The following is a 23866-nucleotide window of genomic DNA, read 5'->3' as shown; positions in this document are numbered from 1 at the left end:
GGGACAGCTCCAGTCAGGGTCACCCCTCTGGTAGCTTCCCCTTCCTTCTGACACAGCCTAGTCATCTGTCGGGAACCTGGGCTTCTCCTGGGCCTGGCACACAGACTGTGCTGTGTAAGTGTCTGCTATGATTATTTTTGTTATTACTGCCCCTGGGTCTGGTGTTTCCTCAAATTGAATCTTTCCTGTGACTCTAAAGCTTAGTTTATTTTACTTTATCCAAGCCTCAGACTAGTACCTCAGTGGGTTTGGATTCCCAAACAGGGTCATTTTGTAGTAACTCATTCCAACACAATCTCTTTCCGGTGATTTTTTAAACACTCACAGCACAGAGGAAGATAGACTCCCTTCAAGAGCTCACTTAGTTTACTTAAATATTTGGCCTTGTGGATATACAAACAGTCCTATAAAATGTACCTTTTCCCGGGTAAAAGGTCTTAAAAGGATTTTCAGGATTCAATGCATATTCATTCAGTTATCAATCTGTCGACTTACTCGTTCCCACTGGAATGTCAATGCGGGTGGGGCTTTTTGTTTGTTTTATTCACAGTTGTAAACCCAGAGGCAGAACAGTGCCTGTCACTTCATAGGTGCTCAGGGCATACTTGTTCAGTGAGTAAATCTGTATGTCAGGATGGCTGGGACTGGAAAGCCAGACTAAGACACAATCACCCTGCTGACCATGAGATCGTGGTCTTGTAGGAGAACCCCCCCACTTCCCCATAACATCTGAAGTTCAAAACAGATCACCATAACCCCCCGTGAGATATGTAGACACCCTGTACTGGTCACAGGAGCCTGGCAGGAGGGATGACACTGCTGTTGGGAGTGCCAGTGAAGGTGCCCTAGAAGAGGTGGCATTTGAATTGGGTTTGATTTCAGCAGGAGGAGCTGGCAGAAGAGAAACAGTAGGAGACGGTGCCAGAGCAGGAAACACTGGCTTAGGAGAGGAAGTTGCGGGAAGGCAACCCGGATTGTGTAGGTCCCTGGAGTACATGCTCCAGGAGGGCAGGGGCTGTGTCTGTCTTGTCCCTTGTTATGTGACACCACAACCGGTGCATAATAGGTGCTCAGTACATTATAAATTGTAGCTTAAGAATGAATCAGTGACATGAGAATGGAAGGAAAAGATGAGACCTAGAAATCTTTTTGGAGGTTTGTTTAGCGCCTACAGTGGATTTCATTCTCCCATCCTTTGGAGTAGGAAATGGCAACCCACTCCAGTATTTTTGCCTGGAAAATTTCACGGACAAGAGGAGTCTGGTGAGCTACAGTCCATAGGGTTGCGAAAAGTCGGACACGACTGAGCATGCACACGTACGCTTTCATCCTGTGTTAATGCTCATGTCTGGAAAGAACCTTAAGATCAACCCCAATCACCTCTGTAACACCCCACCTAGGGGTCATGTACTTTTGGTTGAGATGCCCTTCAGTGATGGGGGGGCTCCCTCCCTCCCACACACTGACCCCTTTTTTGTGTAGATCCGATTGTTAAAATAGCCAGCCTTATACTGACCACATAGAAGCAGAGGGGTGGCAGGGAAAGACCACTGAACTTGCCACTGACTCATGTGGTTCCTTGGGCAGGGCTGGTGTAGCCAGTGATTTTAAATATGGGCTCTGGTGTCTAACAGTTATTTGATATCTCTGTGCCTTAACTTTCTTATCTGTAAAATGGGGATAGTCATAATAGTGCTTTCCTCAGAGGATCCTTATGGGGAGCCTATGAATTCTCAGAACTTTATTGAAAAGTGTAAGTGCTAGTCACTCAGTCATGTATGACTCTTTGTGACCCCTCAACTGTAGCCCACCAGGCTCCTCTGTCTGTGGGAGTTCCCAGGCAAGAATACTGGAGTGGGTTGCTGTACCTTATTGGCAAATTGTAAGTGCTCAGTATAAGTTAACCAGGATGTGTAGTATTACCACCTCCTTTCTGGCTCTCAGTTTCTCCTTCTGTATAATGGGACTAAGAACACCTGGCTTGGACGTCTCAGGTTGTTGGTGTGAAGAGCCAGAGAGAATAGGTGAGAGGCATCCATAGCTCTGTGAAAGTGCTGCACTCAATAGACCAGCAAATTTGGAAAACTCAGCAGTGGTCTCAGGACTGGAAAAGGGCAGTTTTCATTCCAATCCCAAAGAAAGGCAATGCCAAAGAATGCTCAAACTACCGCACAATTGCACTCATCTCACACGCTAGTAAAGTAATGCTCAAAATTCTCCAAGCCAGGCTTCAACAATACATGAACCGTGAACTTCCAGATGTTCAAGCAAACTGGTTTTAGAAAAGGCAGAGGAACCAGAGATCAAATTACCAACATCCACTGGAGAATCGAAAAAGCAAGAGAGTTCCAGAAAAACATCTTTTTGTTTTATTGACTATGCCAAAGCCTTTGACAGTGTGGATCACAATAAACTGTGGAAAATTCTGAAAGAGATGGGAATACCAGACCACCTGACCTGCCTCTTGAAAAACCTGTATGCAGGTCAGGAAGCAACAGTTAGAACTGGACATGGAACAACACACTGGTTCCAAATAGGAAAAGGAGTACATCAAGGCTGTATATTGTCACCCTGCTTATTTAACTTCTATGCAGAGTACATCATGAGAAACGCTGGGCTCGAGGAAGCACAAGCTGGAATCAAGATTGCCGGGATAAATATCAATAACCTCAGATACGCAGATGACACCACCCTTATGGCAGAAAGTGAAGAAGAACTAAAGAGCATCTTGATGAAAGTGAAAGAAGAGAGTGAAAAAGTTGGCTTAAAGCTTAACATTCAGAAAAGAAAGATCATGGCATCCAGTCCCATCACTTCCTGGCAAATAGATGGGGAAACAGTGGAAACAGTGGCAGACTTTATTTTTGGGGGCTCCAAAATCACTGCAGATGGTGACTGCAGCCATGAAATTAAAAGATGCTTTTAAGGAAAGTTATGACCAACCTAGACAGTGTAATAAAAAGCAGAGACATTTCTTTGTCAACAAAGGTCCATCTAGTCAAGGCTATGGTTTTTCCAGTGGTCATGTATGGATATGAATGTTGGCCTATAAAGAAAGCTGACTGCTGAAGAATTGATGCTTTTGAACTGTGGTGTTGGAGAAGACTCTTGAGAGTCCCTTGGATGCAAGGAGATCCAACCAGTCCACCCTCAAGGAAATCAGTCCTGAATATTCATTGGAAGGACTGATGCTGAAATTGAAACTCCAATACTTTGGCCATCTGATATGAGGAACTGACTCATTGGAAAAGATCCTGATGCTGGGAAAGATTGAAGGTGGGAGCCGAAGGGGATGACATAGGATGAGGATGGTTGGAAGGCATCACCAACTCAGTGAACATGAGTCTGAGTAAACTCCGGGAGTTGGTGATGGCCAGGGAGGCCTGTCATGCTGCAGTCCATGGGATCTCAAAGACTGAGTGACTGAACTGAACTGAAGGGAGCCCACAGAGGGGAGGGTTGTGTGCTATTCCTCCCAGCTGTGGCATTTGCCATGGGAGACCTCATCACATGGCTGACCCCCTAAATGACTCCCACCCCACCCAGATCCCAAGTTTTCTCTCTACCTTTGATGCTGGGTTTCTGCGTCTTGCCATCTTACATCCTGACTTCTAAGAAATATATTTAGAACAGGTCTGCAAGAAATGGAAGGAGGAAATGAAGGAAAGGAAACAGTCAATGTTCTCTCTTTCAACAAATCCTTGAGGGACTCAGGACTGAGGTTCCTTTGCAAAGTAGGCTCGCCCAGCCTTTGAAATAACCACTTCCTTCTCTCTTGGCATTTTCAGATCAGAGAGTTTGGAGGGGTGTGGAGGTTCAGTTCCTGGACAAACGGAGGCTGCAAGCTTTCCTCTGATGTGCCCCCTTGTCCAAGGGCCCTGCCCCTGGGAGCCAGGACTCTGGGCTGTGGCCGCTCCTGGTGTCTGCTTTGGACTCGCCACAAGCCCAGCTGCTATTGACCACTTGGATTTCTTTTAAGAGGTTTGGCTATTTTTCAGCAAGAGGTGTTATCAGAGCTGGAAAAGTTGTTGAGACTCTTGGGCAGTAGTTCCCAGGCTGGGAGCCTCTGGGTGCTGGGTTCCTCAGATTATTTCCAGTTCTTTCAAAAGCCTAAAGGAAACAGATTATGGCCCCTACGTGGAGGCTCACAGTCTCTTAATAGTGTCAGGTGTCTCCATGTTTCCAAAGTCAATTCAGCATGGCCCCTCTGTACCCTCACATTTGGAGAAAACAATAGCAGTTTCTTATTGAGTCTCTCCTCTGCCAGGAACTGGATGCAGTCCTTACACATATCACCTCACTGATCTTCAACCCAGCAAGGTAGGTGCGTTCATGATTCCTATTTTGTAGACGGAGAAACTGAGTGTTCAGGGGTAATCAAGCTGCCCAAGACCACACAGCTAGCCAATATTCCAGCACAGACAGGTTGGTGCCCAGCTCCACCCTCGACCACTGGGCATAGTCTCCTGGAAGCTCTCTTATGTGTCTCTGAATATTGCAACAGGGAAAGACATTCGTCATTACTCAGGAAACGGCACTGGCAGGGAAGTTTTTCAGGCGCCAGCACCCAGTGTAAGACGAGTAACAACAGAGGCAGAGACGGTGTGAACTAGCCTCCGTATGTTGGCTTATGTTGCAGAACCAAGGCCCAGAGAAGTGAAGGTCTCGCCCAAGGTATTCTTCTGAACTGGTGACTGGGACAAGAACTTTTGTTTTACTTCAAGTGGACTCCTTGGGCCTGACTCCAGAGCGTCCTTGGCTAGCCAGGAAGCAGTCCAGCAGTAGGTTTTTTCCAAGCTGATGGCTCATACCTGTGATGGCATAGGCCTGTGGCTCTTCCTGGCAGAGACTCTGAGCTCCCCCAATGCCAGCAGGCTGCTCCTCGACATGGGTCAGACCACATATCCTGACTAATTCTCCACTAGTCCCCACCTACCTCCCACCAGCTGCACAGACTTGGGTCTTGCCACTCCACAGGGCTGCCGAGTGCTGGAGTCAGGGCCCAGTGCTATTTGTCTTCAGCAAACTCTTCCTTCACTACCTCTGTGACTTCCAATTCCATCCTTGTGCGTGCACTTTAGAGTGTGCAAAGTGCTTCTACATCTATTATTTCATTTGAGATCTGAGGCTGCCCTGGGAGCCGTGCAGGGCAGGGATAAAGCCCTGTGTTATAGAAGAGGAAAAGGAAGTTCTGGGAGGCAAGTACCTTGTTCAAGGTCACACGCTCAGCTAAGAAATGTGGGAGCCAGAAGCTGGAGCTAAGTCAGCCTGTCCCACCTCACCAGTCTTGCCCCTTTAAAAATGAGGACTCTCAGGGAGCAGTGATGAGTAAGGTGCTAAGCAGTGTCCTGCAAAGCACTTTGACTCAGTGGATAAAGACTCTGCCAGCAATGCAAGAGACACAGAAGGGGCAGGTCCAATGCCCTGAGTTGGGCAAATCCTCTGGAAGAGGAAATGGCAACCTACTCCTGTATTCTTGCCTGGAGAGTCCCATGGACAGAGGAGCCTGACAGGCTACAGACCATGGGGTCGCAAAGAATCAGACATGCCTGAGCGACTAAGCACAACAGCATCACCATTAACCATATCTTTCTTTCTGTATTATGTACAAATACAGGTACCTCGCTTAAAACAGCTAAACCCGTGTCAACTAAAAGTCCAATCCTGCACTCTGAGAACTCATGATGTGATGCAAATACACAGATGCTCAAGTCAGAAGAGGTTTCTGTCTCATTGTCACCTTGGAAAGACGGTTCATCATCTGAGCCTTGTGTCCCAGTGGACAGTGAAGGTGATGATAATACTCACCTTGCTTCTTATGAAACTGAGTAGGACCATCACACATAAATTTCTTTGAGAATTAGTTATACAACTGTTACACATGACAATGAATATTCATAAGCAGGGAAGGCAAGGGAAATTCACATTTATAAGCTAATGATTATGAAGCGCTTCCTGAGTAATTTGAACAAGAGTTACATGGATCATTCCATTAATTTAAACAAGAGCCTTTAGGGGGCTGGTACCTTTATCATCTCCAGTTTAGATGAATAGACTGACACCCAGAGATTTTAAGTAACAGACAGCAAATGGCAGGGTCAGAATATCAAGTCTTGGTAATTTAGTGCCAGCAGTGAGCATTTTAACACCAGATGCCTCAACACCACCTGAAGGTCTGGATACAACAGACATTGCTGAGTCCCACCCCAAAGGTTCTGATTCAGTAGCTTTGAGAATTTGGTTTCTAAGACGTTCCCAGGTGACGCTGATGCTGCTGGACTGGGGGCCACACGGTGAGAATTCTGTCACATAGAGCTCTCCTGGTACTTCCTGCCCCATCAGTGTCTAAATCAGGACCTCTGAGGCCTGTTTGCACAGGTGAGCTGGACATCTGTGTGCGCAAGGTATTTGATTTATGTCATGAAGACATTTGTTACAGTAATGGGCAAAATAGATAAGGATGCTGAGGAGACTGACTTCTTCAGAAGCAAAGTGAGAGAAGTTGCTCAGTGCTTGATGGCTCTGCTGCTACCCAAATCGTTGTAGCTCTGGCTACTCAGACCCTTCCCCAGAGCTGGCCGGGGGAGGGGAGGCCATTGTCTGAGGAAGACACAGAGAACAGACTCACAGCTGGCTTCCTTGGCTTCCCTCAGTTTTGCCCTTTTAGCAGGTCACACTCTTAGATTTCAGAAATCATCTATGAATGGAGAGATAAGACATAGCTTGCAAGAAGAGAAAGCATAGGCCAAGAAGAAGTCAACTTAATAGATGGGGAAACAGTGGAAACAGTGTCAGACTTTATTTTTGGGGGGGCTCCAAAATCACTGAAGATGGTGACTGCAGCCATGAAATTGAAAGACACTTACTCCTTGGAAGGAAAGTTATGACCAGACTAGATAGCATATTCAAAAGCAGAGACATTGCTTTGCCACAAAGGTCCATCTAGTCAAGGCTATGGTTTTTCCTGTGGTCGTGTATGGATGTGAAAGTTGGACTGTGAAGAAAGCTGAGTGCCAAAGAATTGATGTGTTTGAACTGTGGTGTTGGAGAAGACTCTTGAGAGTCCCTTGGACTGCAAGGAGATCCAACCTGTCCATCCTAAAGGAGATCAGTCCTGGGTGTTCTTTGGAAGGAATGATGCTAAAGCTGAAACTCCAGTACTTTGGCCACTTCATGCGAAGAGTTGACTCACTGGAAAAGACTCTGATGCTGGGAGGGATTGGGGGCAGGAGGAGAAGGGGATGACACAGGATGAGATGGCTGGATGGCATCACCAACTTGATGGACGTGAGTCTGAGTGAACTCCTGGAGTTGGGGATGGACAGGGAGGCCTGGTGTGCTGCCATTCATGGGGTCGCAAAGAGTCGGACGTGACTGAGCGACTGAAGTGAACTGAATATTAATTAAATTTATGTTTTTTAAAAGGAATAAGAAAAAGATCTCTAGAAGAATAATAGGGATTGAGCTGAAAGCAGAGGTTATGGGCAGAAGAGAGTTAAAAAATCACGACATATAGATATCCTGTTGTTCCAGAATTCTATTTGTTGAAAGGACTATACTTTCTCCACCAAACAACTTCCATAGCTTTGCCAAAAATCAGTTGTCCAAATTGAAGACCCAAAACAATCTTGGAAAAGATGATTAAAGTTGCTGGACTCAAACTTCATGATTTCAAAATTTACTACAAACCTACAACAATCAAGACTGTGTGGTACTCACATAAAGATAGACATATACACAATGGAAAATAATTTGAGAATCTACAAAGAAATCCTCACCTGTATGGTTAATTGATTTTCTGCAATGGTGCCAAGACTGTTTAGTGTGGCTAAAAACAGAGTCTTCACCAAATGGTATTGGGATAACCAGATATCCACATACAAAAGAATAAAGTTGGACTCCTGCCTCACAGCATATACAAAAGTGAATTCAAAATGAATCAAAACTATAAGACCCTGAGAAGAAACATAGGTCAATCTTTGGGCCCTTGGATTAGGTAATGGGCTCTCTATCCATTTATTTAGATCTTATTTAGTTTCACTCAGCAATGTTTTATAGTTTTCAGCACAAGTCTTGCACATCTTTTGCTGATTTATACCTATTTTATGCTATTATAAATAACGATTTTTACATGTTAAGTTCTAATTTTAATTTCCATTAGTGTATAGAAACAATGTTGATCTTTGTACATTGATTTGGTACCCTGCAGCCTCACTAAACACACTTAGTTTTAGTAGCTTCACTGTAGATTCCATCAGCTTTTCTCCGTAAACAGTCATGCCATTTGTGCATAAAGGCAATTTTGCTTCTCCAGTGTAGATACCTTTCATTTCTTTTTCTTGACTTAATGAGCTATCTAGAGCCTCTGGTATGGCATAGAGTCACAGTGAGAGTGACATTCTTATCTTGTTCCTGATCCAAGCTGGAGAGACACATCTTCCAGGAAGACATTCGCAGTGAAGTTTGTGGGCGTCCTCAGTCAGAAAGAGAAAGTACCCTTTCATTCCCTTTCAATTCTTAATTTGCTGAAACTTTAAATCAGGAATTTTGTCAAATGCTTCATTGGTTTCTACTGACACAGAAAATACCATGATCACAGATGGAAGTGAGTCCAAACTCAAGAGTGGCCTCTGCTTCTCTCAGAAAGAAGAAAACAGGGAAGAAAGAGCCCTGCCCAGTGAAAGGAGCCTGTTTCGGGGAGCTGGGCTTGCTCCACTTCGGCTCTGCACCCTTCTCCTTGGCTGGTGTTCCTAGAGTTCAGATCCTATCCAGCGAACTCCAAAACCAGTGCTCTTGTCTCTACACTAAGATGTCTAAAGTCTTTGACTCCAGAACATCGCATGGTTGAGGCCCCAAAGATGGATGATCCCTCAGGAATATAAAATAGTAGTAGCCATTTACAGAGCACTTTCAGAATATCAAGAATCAGGCCTGGGACGAGGGCAGGGTGAGTGAACCATCTCTGGATGCAGAATTTAAGGAGGTACCCACTGGACCACAGGCATCTCATTCACCTCACCGTCATCCCGGCCCCACAAAGAACAGTGCTAAACACTTACTCACTCTACTCGCATCCCTTCCCTTAACCCTCAAGAAGCCTACAGAGGTAGGTGCTATTATCATTCTTATTTTGCAGATGAGGAAACAGGATTAGAGTTGAAGTGACTTACCTGAGTGATAAGTGGCAGAGCCGATTTTGAAGCCAGGTCTGTCCATGATCCTCCTGTGCTCTTAATCAGTAAGTTCTTAACCCTAGTGGATCAGAATCTCCTGGAAGGTTGGTGAAAACATTGATGGCTGGGCCCCAGCCCAGAATTTCTGATTCAGTCAGTATGCTGTGTGGGCAGGGCAATTTGCATTCCTCACAAGTGCCCAGATGATGCTGATGCAGCTGGTCCAGGGACCACACTTTGAAAACTACTCATTAAATCTCAGAGAGCATGAAGATTCCAAGAGTAAAAGAGAGAAGTCTGAGAAAACACTGCCAGATCTCTCTGGCTTATGAAAGAAAAGAAAGCATCAGTTTCCCAGGACTGGACCAAGAGTTTCTATGTCATTCCTGAGTCTGAGCCCCAACCCCATTCCAGAACTCCTTTCAAAGAATCAGTGAACAGTTATTAGTTGAACTGAGGGATTAACTGGCCAGTCATTATGGACCTCTGTAGGGACTTATTCATCTGAAAAGAATGCTTGACATTTATTCTGAAAGGCGTCTTTCTATAGACCCTCAAACCTTGTAGAACCAAATGACACTTGCCCCTATATATATTTCAGTAAATTTCAAACATTTTCTAATTTATTCTTAGACATGTGTATCAAAGGAACATCATTCATCAAATTTTGCAAGCCTTTGAATAAGGGCCATTGCAAAATAATAGGGAGGGGAAAAAAATCAACACAGAACTATTCATCATGTTATTTAAAAAAAGCAAACTTAAACCGGGTTTGGCAAAACGTCCAAGCTTTAAACAACATTTCAGAGTTGACCCTAGTGTCCAAGGGGTTAAATTTCTTTAATTTCCCAAGTCTTTGGACCCCAAGACCCCCATTCAGCTGCATTTGTCCCTAAAGTACAATAAGAAAAAAGCTAATTTTATTCATTAACTTGATCTTTATCAGCAGTATCACAAGGAATGCTCAGCCCTGGTGGCCCACTGGAGTCACTTGGGGAGCTTCTAAAAATCTCTTTGCTCCTGGCCACATCCCAGACCAAGAACATCAGATCTCTAATGAAGCTTGTGAATCCTAAATATCTCCCTTAAAGTGAGGCCCTTGCTTTAGAATATGGAGATAGCTACTGTCTAGCGCTCTGACTGAAGGGGTGATGAATTGGGAGAGAACTCTTAACTTGTTGAAGATCTTCTGATGCCAGCCTTGTCCCAGCTACTTAACAGCCCTACAAGACAGGTATTACTGCGTTCACTTTGTAGAGGACACAAATGCCAGTCAGGAGGGTGGAGTGACTTGTTCAAGGCGGCAAAGCGGGAATGTGGAGGCAGGCTTCACTCTTTCCTCCTCAGGAGAGAGGAGAGAGACGAGAGTCGCTGTGACATCCTCTGCCTGCTCCCTCCTGTGTAAGGCAACGCCTCTCTGTCCTTCCACCTGGACCCCTGTGCCCAGCTTGGAAACAGTTCATGACCTGCTCCACTTCTGAGGCCTCTGTAGCTAAAGGTCAAGGTCAGCACTCCTCTCCCATCCCCACGCCCCCAGGACTCTCAGATAGATGGCAGGTGACACAGGCCCTGCCGGCTTCTCCCTGAGACTCTCTTCAGGCATCCTCTTCCTTTCTGTGATCTGACCAGTAATCAGCCACTCAGCAGCCGCTGAGGTTACCACGTGTCCTCTCTCCTCTCGTAGACCAGGAGCCAGGGCTCTGGGTGACCTGACCAAGCATGGCCAGAGCTTGTGTCTTATGCTGCTCCTAATGTGTGCTCAGCACTCAACAGCTTTTCTCCCCCAAACAGGCTGTGATATTTACAATATTAAATATATATTTGGTCTTCATCCCTATTTCTGGCACAGAGTTCCTACAATCTTTGGAATTTCCTGTACTGAGATGGATAAAGGTGACTTTTGTTACATTAATGAGGTGGCTTTTAGACCTGCACCTAAGAATGGGGGCTCCTTGCCAGCTGGAACTTTCATTCCCACATCCAGACCCCTGGGGAGGGGAGAGGGGCTGGAGGTTGAGATCAATTGCCAATGTCCGACGATTTCATCAATCCTGCCTATGATTGAAGCCTCCGTAAAAACCCAGAAGGATGGATTCAGAGAGCTTCAGGGCTGGTGAACGTGTGGAACCGTGGGGAGAATGGTGCACTCCCAGAGGGCTTGTATGCTCTGAGCTTTACACTCTTTCCCCTGACCTTGTACTATGCCTCTTGTCCATCGGGCTGTTCCTGAATTATATCCTTTTATAATAAACCACTGATCTAGTGAGTAAAATGTTTCATGGGTTCTGTGAGCAGCTCTAGCAAATTCGAACCCAAGAAGAGTTGTTGGAACCCTCAGTCTACAACCAGTCGGTCAGAAGTATAGGTGACAACAGGGACTTGCAACGGCCTCTGAAAGGGGTGGAGGGAGTGGGCAATCTTGTAGACTAAACCTTTCACCTGTGACCTGATGCTACCTTGAGTTGAATTTTAGGACATCCAACTGGTACCAGAGAATTGTTTGGTGGTATGAGAGGTGGAACCCACCCCTCCCAACACATATCCACACTTTGGAAACTGGAAAAGGTAGCTCAAACAGCAAATAATCTGCCTGCAGTGCAGGAGACCCAGGTTTCATTCCTGGGTTGGGAAGATTCCCTGGAGAAGGGAATGGCAACCTGCTCCAGTATTCTCGCCTGGAGAACTCCATGGACAGAGGAGCCTGGCAAGCTGCAGTTCATGCAGTTGCAAAAAGTTGAACACAGCTGAGCAACTAACATTTTCATACTTTCAAAGAATCTTTAAGGAGTCAAACAGCTTCACTGGTGCATCGCAAGGTAATATCTTTATCCTTGGTTAATGGCTGAGGAAACTGAGACTTTGAGGGCATAGGACTTGAAGCAGCTCCCCTGGGATCAGGGCCAGGTCCCCCGTCTGTAAGAACCTCTCTAGAATTCTAAGATCTCCACTGCTCATTCTTTACCCCCACGTTCCTCATGGCATCCTTTCCACATCGTGTCTGATTCACCCCTCCAAGGCACTGCCTGGCTTATTCCTTCATTCAGCAAACTTAAATGACATTGAAAACAAACACTTTTTTTAATTACAGAAACTTTCAAAGAAATATAGAACATCCTTCCCCCAACTACCAACTCCTCACATCCTTTCATCTTCACCCCAACCTCTGCTCCCACCCCTCCATATTTTGGAGAGCAAACCTCAGATTTCGTATCATTTAATCTGTAAACATTTCTGTATTTTTCTTTAAAAGATAAAGACTTTAAAAAAGTATCCACAATAAACATTATCATCTTTAACAAGATAAAACAATAATTCCTCAAGATGAACAGAAGCCCGGAGTTCAAACTTCCCCCAAAGTCTCTTAAATGTTCATGGAACAACTGACTGGTTCCAAATTGAGAAAGGAGTATGACAAGTCTGTGTATTGCCACTCTGCTTATTTAACTTATATGCAGAGTACATCAGGTAAATTGCTGGGCTGGATGAATCACAGGCTGGAATCAAGATTGCCAGGAGACATATCAACAACCTCAGATATGCAGATTATACCACTCTAATGGCAGAAAGTGAAGAGGAACTAAAGAGCCTCTTGATGAAGGTGAAAGAGGAGAGTGAAAAAGCTGGCTTAAAACTCAACATTCAAAAAACTAAGATCATGGCATCCAGTCCCATCACTTCATAGCAAATAGAAGGTGGAAAAGTGGAAGCAGTGACAGATTCTATTTTCTTGGGTTTCAAAATCACTGTGGATAGTAACTGCAGCCATGAAATCAAAAGATGCTTGCTCCTTGGAAGAAAAGCTATGACAAACCTAGACAATGTATTAAAAGGCAGAGACATCACTTTGCTGACAAAGATCTGTCAAAGCTATGATTTTTCCAGTATTTATGTATGTGAGAGTTGGACCATAAAGAAGGCTGAGAGCTGAAGAAGTGATGCTTTCTAATTGTGGTATTGGAGAAGACTCTTAAGAGTCCCTTGGTCTGTAAGGAAATCAAACCTATCAATCATAAAGAAAACCAACCCTAAATACTTATTGGAAGGACTGATGTTGAAGCCAAAGCTCCAGTACTTCAGCCACCTGATGTGAAGAGACAACTCACTTGAAAAGACTCTGATGTTGGGAAAGATTGAAGGCAGGGGGAGAAGGGGGTGTCATAAGATGATATAGTTAGATAGCATCATTGGCTCAATGGACATAAATTTGAGCAAACGCCAAGAAATAGTGAAGGACAGTGCTGTAGTTCATGAGGTCGCAAAGAATTGGACACAATAGCAACTGAACAACAAAAACAAAATAATTCATTTGTTTGGATCAGGATCAAAATAATGCCCCATTATTGCAATGAATTAACCAATCTCTTAAGTTTCTTTAAACCTCTAGATTCCCCTTCTGCTTATTTTTTCTTTTCCTTATAATTTATTTGTTCAAAGAAAACTGATCATCATATCCTGTAGAGTTAGCGTCATGCTGAATTTTGCTGTTTGTATCCCCTACAGTGTTGTTTAATGTGATTCTATGTTTATATTTTAAAGAAAAAAAAAGTCTAATAGGAAAAGCAATGATCTAATGCCATTGCCCTAATAAAACTATTTTTATTCCTGTCTGTTCTCCTTTGATTCCCGTTTATATGCGTATAACCTTTGGTGGATTTTTTTTTCTTCTGTTTAACACCACACTGTAAATATTTTCCATGTTTATATGTAAAATTTTCATAATTAACATTCTTACTAGCTACTTACTCTTCCAGAGTGGTGTCAAGCCTTAATCATTTTCTTACTATTGAGCTTTTAGGTTTTGTGTACTTTTGTACATCTGATTGATAATAGTAAATCCTTCATGTCTCTGATATAATTACTTTAGGGTAGACAGATGCCCAGGAGCGAGACAAGGGCTCAAAATGGATGAATAGTTTCATGTATTCTGTACCTACAACAAGGTGCCTTCTCGAAATGTTGTCCCCATTCACATCATCACCAGCAATGTACGCACGAACTCTGCCTCCAGGTCTCTCCACTGCTTCCTCCCTGTGACTTCCCCCCAGTTCCATGTGTGTAAAACGGAGCTGTTGTACATCAGAGTCGACCACAACTTTTTGCTATTTCTCCCATTTTGAGGTGGAGTCTTATTCCACCCCACCTTGAACCTGGGCTAGACTTACTGATTATCTGACCCATAGTATGTGACTGCAGTGATGTTCTAGAATTTCCAGCTAGTTTGCAAGAAGTCTAGGTCTCTGCATGCTTGCTCTGGGCAATGCCAGCTACCATGTTAGAGCTCCAACTTGCGGATTGGACTGCTGGGCTAGAGAGGCTGGTGCAGCAGCTGTGGTCAACATACCCAGCCCAGCCCAGCCTGCCAGCCTCCCCAGGCATCAGGCACGTGAGGGAACTTTTGAATCCTCTAGACTCATTTGCCAGCTGTGTACCACTGAGTGTCCTCAGATGTCCTGCTTGCCTGAATTCCTGACTCAAAATTGTGAAATACAATAAAGCAGTTCTTATTTTAAGCTGCTAAATGTTAGGGTAGTTTGTTATACAACAATAGAGACTGGAACAGGTGCCTTTATGCCCTCCCCTGTATTTTTCTTGTGTTAAGAACTATGTTCCTTTGGTTTAAATTTCCAGTTTGCCTTTTCCCAGTGATTTGGATTTGTGGGGTTTTATTCACCTTCATTGGAAAGAGGTCGCAAAGAGTTGGACACGACTGAGCAACTTGACTTCCATTCACCTTTGTGGGCTTCCCAGGTGACTCGGTGGGTAAAGAATCCACCTGCAATGCAGGAAATGCAGGAGACTCGAGTTTGACCCCTGGGTTGGGAAGACCCCCTGGATGAGGGAATGGCAACCCGTGCCAGTATTCTTGCCTGGAGAATCCCATGGACAGAAAAGCCTGGCGGGTTAAACCCCATAGGGTCGCACAGAGTCAGACATAACTGAAGTGACTGAGCACACACACATCTGCTTTTGTAAATTGACCTTGTTTTGCCCCCGAGTAGAACTTTGACTCTGGATTCACATTTATACACCCTGCATGTCCCAGCCCCCTGCCCCCCAACTCACTGGGACATGTGCTCCTGCCAAGGAGATTTCTGGAGAAGGCAATGGCAACCCACTCCAGTGTTCTTGCCTGGAGAATCCCAGGGACAGCGGAGCCTGGTGGGCTGCCATCTACGGGGTTGCAGAGAGTCGGACACAACTGAAGCGACTTAGCAGCAGCAGCAGCAAGGAGATTTCTACCTGAATGACCTGGATGACCCAGAGTTTCCTTTCAATTCGTCCATGATTCTAAGTGTCCTGGATGGTGGAGGGAGAAAATGAGATTTGTTTCTAAACCCAACACCCATATCCACTGGATCATGGCATATCAAGTGCTGCAGATGATATAAAAACTGTAGTTAGACACTAAGTATCATTTCAGTGTTCCTTTACAAGAAGCCCCTCGTAAATGGATCCATAACAACCTGAAAACACAGAAATAAGAGAACCTTTAAACCCTGAATGGTTTCTGCAGTAATATAATTTGCACTCTTTTGTTTCTTAAACAAGACTATATTTTTATATATGCTTTTTGCATATATTTTATATTTATTTCATAAAACATGAAACTATTATAACATAGCATTTAGGCAATAAGATGGGCAGTTTCACAAATTACCCCCCCCCCAGCCTCTACTAATAATATTTCTTCCTACTTAAAGCATTAATAGTAGCATTGATTGCCTTCTTTTTTTTTTTAGGGATTGAACTTTTTTTTTTAAAGGCTATGGTTTTTCCAGTGGTCAGGTATGGATGTGAGAGTTGGACTATAAAGAAAGCTGAGCGATGAGGAATTTATGACTTTGAACTGTGGTGTTGGAGAAGACTCTTGAGAGTCCCTTGGACTGCAAGGAGATCCAACCAGTCCATCCTAAAGGAGATCAGTCCTGGGTGTTCATTGGTAGGATTGATTTTGAAACTGAAATTCCAATACTTTGGCCACTGAGCACACATATACATTCACTTTTGTAAATTGACCTTGTTTTGCCCCCAAGTAGAAATCGTGTCTGGGACCCTGCATGTCCCAGCCCCCTGCCCCCCAACTCACTGGGACACGTGCTCCTGCCAAGGAGATTTCTGGAGAAGGCAATGGCAAAGAACTGACTCATTTGAAAAGACCCTGATGCTGGGAAAGATTGAAGGCAGGAGGAGAAGGGGACGGCAGAGGATGAGACGGTTGGATGGCATCACCGACTCAATGGACATGGGTTTGGGTGAACTCCAAGAGTTGGTGATGGACAGGGAGGCCTGGCGTGCTGTGGTTCATGGGATCGCGAAGAGCTGGACATGGCTGAGCAACTGAACTGAACTGATGATACTAACAGAGGAATTTGAAAACAAGGTAAAAAAATCCATAAGACTATCATATTGACACAGTGACAAGTACATTTTTATGTTCCCTGCTTGTTTTTATAAATTGTGTGTGCAAGTATTTTCCAGACCATTTTTTTAACTTAATACTTTATCTTAAGTATTTTCTTTGATCCTCCATAAACTTCATACCATCATATTTAATGGTTATAGAATATTTCTTCAAGGCTTATACCCCAATTTATTTTACCATCCTCTCTCCCCTTTTTGAATATTTGGGCTGCTTCCAGTTTTTCACTAAGCAACTCTTTGATGAGTATTTTTCTGTATATGGCTTTTTCCATATTTCAGGGTATTTTCTTAGGCTAGCTTCCCAGAAGGGGATTATGGAGTCAGAGTGTATGAACATTTTTTATGGTTTCAAAGCATCTTTTGAAGAAGGTAGGTGTTCCATTTCATGAGGTTCACAAACATAAAAGAGGAAACTTGGCTTCAAAAAAATCCCTTGTAACACATGTATGTAAAAATTTGGGCAAAGAGCTGTTTTAATAGTTTTTTAAGTTATTAAAGCTTGCCCTTTTGAATTTAAAAGTTACTTTTGATTCTATTTGTTTTTGATGAGAGTCTTTGCTAAGATGTTTTACACTTCTGAGCTTTTCTAAAAAGAACTCACAGAGCACAATTTAAACTTTTCTTGATGACTCATGGGGTCAGTATCACCATCAGCTGTTTCTTGGGCTGAACACCATAGGACTTTCAGGAATTTTTCAGGTGGAGAGGCTACTGCTCTCCTTCACAAAATAGCCACAGACCAGGAGCACTTCTGGAAATCTATCCCAATCTCTAGTTTCATGGCTCTGCATCTGAGTTGCTGGCTACTTGCAGTGAGCTGCCTTCTCAAACACAGACTTATCTGGCCAAAGATGCCAATGGCTGCTCTGATCTTTCCTTTTCACTCACAGGCCACAGGCAGTTACTGGAATTGGTCTGAAGGATCTGCTCCCATCAGACAGCAAGCTACCCACATCAGCAATTGTCCCTCTTGGCAAATACTATGTGAAGTACAAATACTGAAGTGGTGAAAACTGCATGTAAGGATTTCCCTGGACTCACTGTTGGAAACTTCCATCTCCCACTGAAGTCCCGTGAGACTCCTGCAACTTCCCACGTGACGGTGAAAAACTGCCAGTTGTCTTTTTGCGTCTCTTCTGGATAACGAGGTAGGTGAATGGAGTTCTGAATAAAGCCTGGGTGCTTTACTGAGGTGGTAGAGACAGTGAAATGTGAATGGAATATTCATGGGAGGCCAGAAGACTCAAGTTCAAGTTCAAGTTCCAGCTCTGCCCTTCACTAGCCTACTGGCCTTGAGAGAGTCAGTTACTTAACCCTTCTGAGTTTCAGTTTTCTCATCTCTGAAAGGGATAAGATATGCCCTGTCACCGCCAGGGTTATTGTGATGAAAACATGAGATAAGTGGTAAGGAAGCCATGAAGGCCCCTACCTATGTGGGTCATCATAACCTTGTTCGGATTGTAAGAATACAGACTTCTCAGGTCAGTGCAAGCTAACATTTTATTTTGTCAGCTTTCTGGTGGGAAAGCATATGACATTTCATGCATTATGAAGAATGTGAGCCCTGGCAGGGCTGGGATCCCCAGAGCATGGAGTGGGTGAAGGGAGGGTTTGAGGAGTTGTCGGAATCTTTGGTGGCAATGGGGTGCCGCAGAGAGAGTGTGATATTCTTCTCAAGGTTCTGCACGTGAGAACACCATGTCGCAAAACCCAGGAAGCAGGAAAAGCATAAACCAATATAGGGAGGGATTGTCCACGGAGAAGAAAGGGGAGGGCCACATTTCCTGAAAGTGGTATCATTTCAACCATTTAAAGTGATATGTTAATATGATGGTTGTTACGAGTGCAATACAATATTAGAGGAAGCAGTTGGAAGAAGGGATCCGTCTATGATTGACTTTAGTGGATAGGAGATGTTAAAGGGTAGCTGAATGTCCCACTAGTCAGTCACAACCCCACCCCTTGAGTCTAACCTTGCCCTGGGCTTCCCAGGTGGCATCTACTTTTGTACTTTTCCCTCTATTTTAGAGCCTAGCCTTCTTGCACACAGTGGCGGGGCAGGTTGGGATTGAGCTGGAGAACCAAGCTGACCTCTGCCATAGATGCCAGGCTGTAGTTCAGAGAAGGCGGGAAGAACTGTCTTAGAGCCTTTCAGCTGAATTCAGGGTCCTCAGCCCTACAGCCAACACCTCCCACCGTGGCTGGTTCCACTGTCCACTGTGATGCAAGAGCCTTTTCTTTGTTGGACCCATGTGTTCCCACTGTGGGGAAATGCAAAACATATGGGCCGCTTAGCTCAGAGCAAGGTCCTGTGAAAACTGCAGGCCTCAACGATGGACAATTGTCTGTCTCTCTTTAGGCATCTCTTCGGGAGACAGAGCAAGACAAGTTGAGCCCATCAGAAGTCACCGGGGATTTCACTTTAGCTCTGAAATTTCCCATGTCAAGTAGTGTGGGTGAGAGCAAGCTAATGATTCTTACAGTGAGAGTCATTCCATATTCTACTGCTGCTGCTGATCACAATTTTGACATGATCACATCCTAAAATTAGTTTTGGCCCATTTGGAGGTCATGAAATCTATTTGGTAAGGTTTTTTTTTTTTTTTTGTAGGTTTTGACCAGTCTCTCTCTGTCTTTTGAATTCAATGGAATAGTGCAGAATAGAGTAGAAAATACCCAAGTTCATATATGTAATAAGGGCAAATATTGTTCCATGAAACTTTTGTTTAAGAAGAGTGTGTTTATGGGACTGTGAGACCAAGTATCTTGATCAAAAAAATTCGGAAGTCACAATCTGCTAGCATTGCACAGTTGGTAATTTTGCAGGGCTATTTTTTGTTGCTGTTATATAGATTGCCTTTTGCATTGTAGAACTCAGCATCCCTGGCCCCTGCCTGCCAAATGCCAGTGGCATCCTCATACAGTGCCAAAAGAAACTTCCCTATTTGGACATTTCCAAACACCAGGTGCCACTGACCAAATACTTGACCCTGTAGGGTTGAGGAAAGAGGAAGACACAATCTATTGCTGATTTAAGACCTCCTGCAGATTTGCAGTCAAAGCCAGCAGAGCCAGGGTGGGAGGCACATAAAGGAGGAGAGAGAGAAGCTATAGATTTTGGAAGCTGTACCACTTACTGGCCACTCTCAGAAAGAAAGTGTTGCCTTGCCATCTGGGTTCATCAGTCTTTAGTCAGTGAAAAAGCCCTGTTACTTTGGACAGATTTCAAGTCCTGCCCTCTCTGACTTATCACAAAGACATATTTATCAACTCTCATCCTCCTTCAGATAAAAATAGCGGGTAACTTGAATGATTCCATATTCATGATGCCCTTCTTTACAGATATTGGGGAAAGGACAGTTATTATCAGGTGTTTGGGGTTGGGTGGAAAATAGGTAGCCCCCAGGGGAGAGATTTGCCCATACATCCTCTTCAACAACTTTCCTTCTCCAGTCAAATGGCAGGCAGGGGATCCTCCGGTTCCCTTATTTCTTTAAATTTGCACAGCAGAGATGGATTTGATAGGACTTGGGATCAGGTGCAAGGTCCCTTCCATTTTGGGCTGCTTTGTTTCCAAAATCTTGGCCTTAACAATACAGGATCTCTTGCTCTAGCAAGGGTGTGGCAAATGGGAAAATTCATCCAAGAGAGGTTGTAGCAGCCCTGTCTGAGCTAGAAACTGCAAATGCATCATTGTAGGGGGTTATATTTGAACAGTGAACTGTCTTAAGGTGAGGAATGGCAAGATAGAGGTCAGAAACCAGATGCTATAAGAAATATAGATGCGAATTTTAGGCCAATGGAAATGAAATTTCAGTGTGAATAAGATGGACCAGAGGAGCTTCTGAAAATTCAAATCCCTGGTTCTGCCTACAGACATTTTGATTTAGTAGGTCCTGAGTAGAGACTCAGAAGCTATACTTTTAATATTTTCTCCACGAAATGATTCTGATGCCCGTGGGCCACAGGTTAGGAAACACTGGTCTGGACCGAGGCTGACTGATGCTGATTGGCAGAATGATTAAGACTTTAATCCTTTAAGGGTCTGCTCTCTTAGCTACCTTGTTTATTTCATTATGGAATATGGAACCACCAAGAAATCCCCCCAAAATTACCTGAGTTCCTCTCTGTCCCCAATAAGGTAGTTGCTGGTAATACTTCTCATGGTAATCAGGGTTCTTATCCCCACAAATACAGCCACACTTTTCTTTGTCTGCTGGCTCTCTGGCAAGAACAACTTAAAATGGTCAGGTGGTACTTTCAGCTTTGAGTGGCCTTACTGTATTTCTTGGAAGAATTCTTCCCCTGAAAATCAGCACCTTTACCTCAAAAGAGTCTAGGGTTTCAGTGGCTCACTGGAAGAGGTGAAGGGCTCAATCCTAGTACAATCCTTTGATTCCCAGACCCAAGTATTCTAGCTCCTGGGGACACAGGCCCATACAGTGACCATGAGTTCCATGTTCTGGAGTAGAGTGCCGTAACACTGCACCGTATCACGCCCAAGCTGATGCCTTAGCTGAGCCTTTAATAGGCCCGTCCACCACTGTATTAAGTTAGCTGCTTCTTGGGATGTGGTAAAGCTAAAACCAATGGGTCCCTTGGTCACTCCCATTTTCACACCTCTCTTGCCATAAAATGGGTCCCTTCATTTGAGACAGCATTATATGAGACACCACATTGATATACCAAGCATTCTGCTACTCTTTGAATGATGGTGCTGGCTAAGGTACTTGGTCAGGGAAGGCAAACCCATACCCAGAAAGGTATCGAGAAGCTTGCACAAGCCTTTTAAACTCAGCTATCAAAATCACTGCAGATGGTGTTTGTAGCCATGAAATTGAAAGACGCTTACTCCTTGGAAGGAAAGTTATGACCAGACTAGATAGCATATTCAAAAGCAGAGACGTTACTTTGCCAACAAAAGTCCATCTAGTCAAGGCTATGGTTTTTCCAGTAGTCATGTATGGGTGTTAGAGTTGGACTGTGAAGAAAGCTGAGTGCCGAAGAATTGATGCTTTTGAACTGTGGTGTTGGAGAAGACTCTTGAGAGTCCCTTGGACTGCAAGGAGATCCAACCAGTCCATTCTAAAGGAGACCAGTCCTGAGTGTTCATCGGAAGGACTGATTTTGAAGCTGAAACTCCAATATTTTGGACACCTCATGCAAAGAGCTGACTCATTGGAAAAGACCCTGATGCTGGGAGGGACTGGGGGCAGGAGGAGAAGGGGATGACAGAGGATGAGATGGCTGGGTGGGCTCACCAACTCAATGTACATGAATTTGAGTGAACTCTGGGAGTTGGTGATGGACATGGAGGCCTGGTGTGCTGTGATTCATTGGGTCGCAAAGAGTTAGACACAACTGAGTGATTGAACTGACTGACTGACCAGAGGACAGAAAGAAGAAGGAAGAAGAATTACAGTCCTGTAGCCCACAGAATGAAAACCACAATCATAAAAGTTAATCAAAGAGAAAAGGCAGAGGATTATTATATCCCATATGAAGGAACAAGATAAAAGCCCCCAGAAAAACAAATAAATGAAGTGCAGACAGACAACCTTCCAGGAAAAGAATGCAGAAAATGATAGTGGAAATGACCAGCATCCTGGAAAAAGAATGGAAAAGATGCAAGAAATGTTTACTGAAGACTTAGAAGAACTAAAGAACCAACAGAGAAGGATGAACAATACACTAGAAGGAAGCAATGGCAGAATAACTGAGGCAGAGGAACGGATATGTGACAAAACTGTGGAAATCACTGCTGCAAAACAGAATGTAGAAAAAAGAACGAAAAGAAATTGAGCCAGCCCTAAGAGACATCTGAGACAACCATTAAACACGCCATTTGCATTCTAGGGGCCCCAAAAGGAGAAGAGAGAGAGAGAGAGAGAGAGAGAGAGAGAGAAAGACTGAGAGAATATTAGAAGAGACAATAGCTGAAAACTTCCCTGACATGGAAAGGAAATAGTCAACCAAGTGCAAGAAGCACAGAGAGTCCCAGGCAGAATAAACCCAAGGAAAGAAACATGGAGACACATAGTCATCAAACTGACAAAAATAAAACATTAAAAGCAGCAAGGGAAAATGACAAATAACATACAAGGGCTCCCATAAGGTTATCAACTGATTGCTCAACAGAAACTCTACAAACCCGAAGGGAATGGCATGATATATTTAAAGTGAGGAAAGGGAAGAATCTACAACCAAGAATACTCTACCTAGCAGGAGGGTATTGATTCTGGCGAGGAGGAATTGCTCAGAAGGGGTCTGAAGAAATCAACTTGTCACCAAGTGGCCAGGTGGTCTCTTTGAGGAATGGGACCATATTGAGGATTCAGTGTCAGTCTCGGTAGCTAGCGGGTTGGCCTTTCCACAAAGTGGGGAGGTAGATCAGCTTCAGAAGGATGGGGCCCATGTGCTGGGTCTTTATCTACCATTTGCCCCTATCATCACTGTCACTCTTCTTAAGGCTCCACCATGTCAGCTCTGGGAGAGCCAAGGTGAGAGGCTAGCTAACATCTGCAGGATGAGTCACTCCATCCACTTGGTTGTTGCATGTCTCCTCTGTGTTGGATGCTCTCTGGTGAGCACTAGGAGATTCAAAGACCAACACATTTTGTGCCCATTCCTATACATAATCACATAATACTTAGCTTCCAGTAGAGCCCTTACATTAACTACCTGACTTACAAAAAGGTTAAGTGGAAGTCCTTGAAACTATCTCCCCTTTTCCACCTTCAAGAGTAAATCAGAAGCAATACCACATCCCAGGAAGTATTGCAGAATTTAGAGCCACTGCATAAATGCTAAGTCACTTCAGTTGTGTCCAGCTCTTTGCTACCCTATGGACTGTAGCCCACCAGGCTTCTCTGTCCATGGGATTTCCCAGGCAAGAATACTGGAGTGAGTTGCCATTTCCTTCTCCAGGGGCTCTTCCTGACCTGGGGATCAAACCCGCATCTCTTATGTCTCCTGCATTGGCTGGCAGGTTCCTTACCACTAGTGCCACCTGGGAAGCCCTTAGAGCTACTATTAACACTTAAAAGGTACAGGGGCAATGGGTCCCATTATATTTCCACTAATTCACTAGTGTGGTCCTTGCAGAAGCCAAATGGATTATGGTGGATAATAGTGGATTGCTGTAAACTTGGCCAGATGGTAGCCTCAGTTGCAGCTGCTGTGCCAGATGCAGTAGCTACTGGAATACATCAACAACAGTTGATATATGGATGTACCATGACTTGGCAAATGCAGTCACAGTCTCCATGGAG

At 44.2% G+C, this 23866-nt stretch overlaps 1 long non-coding RNA gene across 1 annotated transcript in view; it reads right to left on the bottom strand.

Moving 5' to 3' along the window:
• LOC132659160 (uncharacterized) overlaps positions 1-23866 on the bottom strand; it is a 115861-nt gene that overhangs the window by 85418 nt on the left and 6577 nt on the right. Inside the window, exon 3 of the long non-coding RNA XR_009599196.1 lies at positions 9171-15637. This is a non-coding gene — a long non-coding RNA (uncharacterized LOC132659160). The remainder of the gene's footprint in view (positions 1-9170; positions 15638-23866) is intronic.

The sequence above is a fragment of the Ovis aries genome, chromosome 2 (assembly GCF_016772045.2).
Source record: "Ovis aries strain OAR_USU_Benz2616 breed Rambouillet chromosome 2, ARS-UI_Ramb_v3.0, whole genome shotgun sequence".
NCBI lineage: Eukaryota > Metazoa > Chordata > Mammalia > Artiodactyla > Bovidae > Ovis > Ovis aries.
The sequence above is the reverse complement of the archived record's forward strand: the minus strand, read 5'-3'. Positions and strand labels throughout refer to the sequence as shown.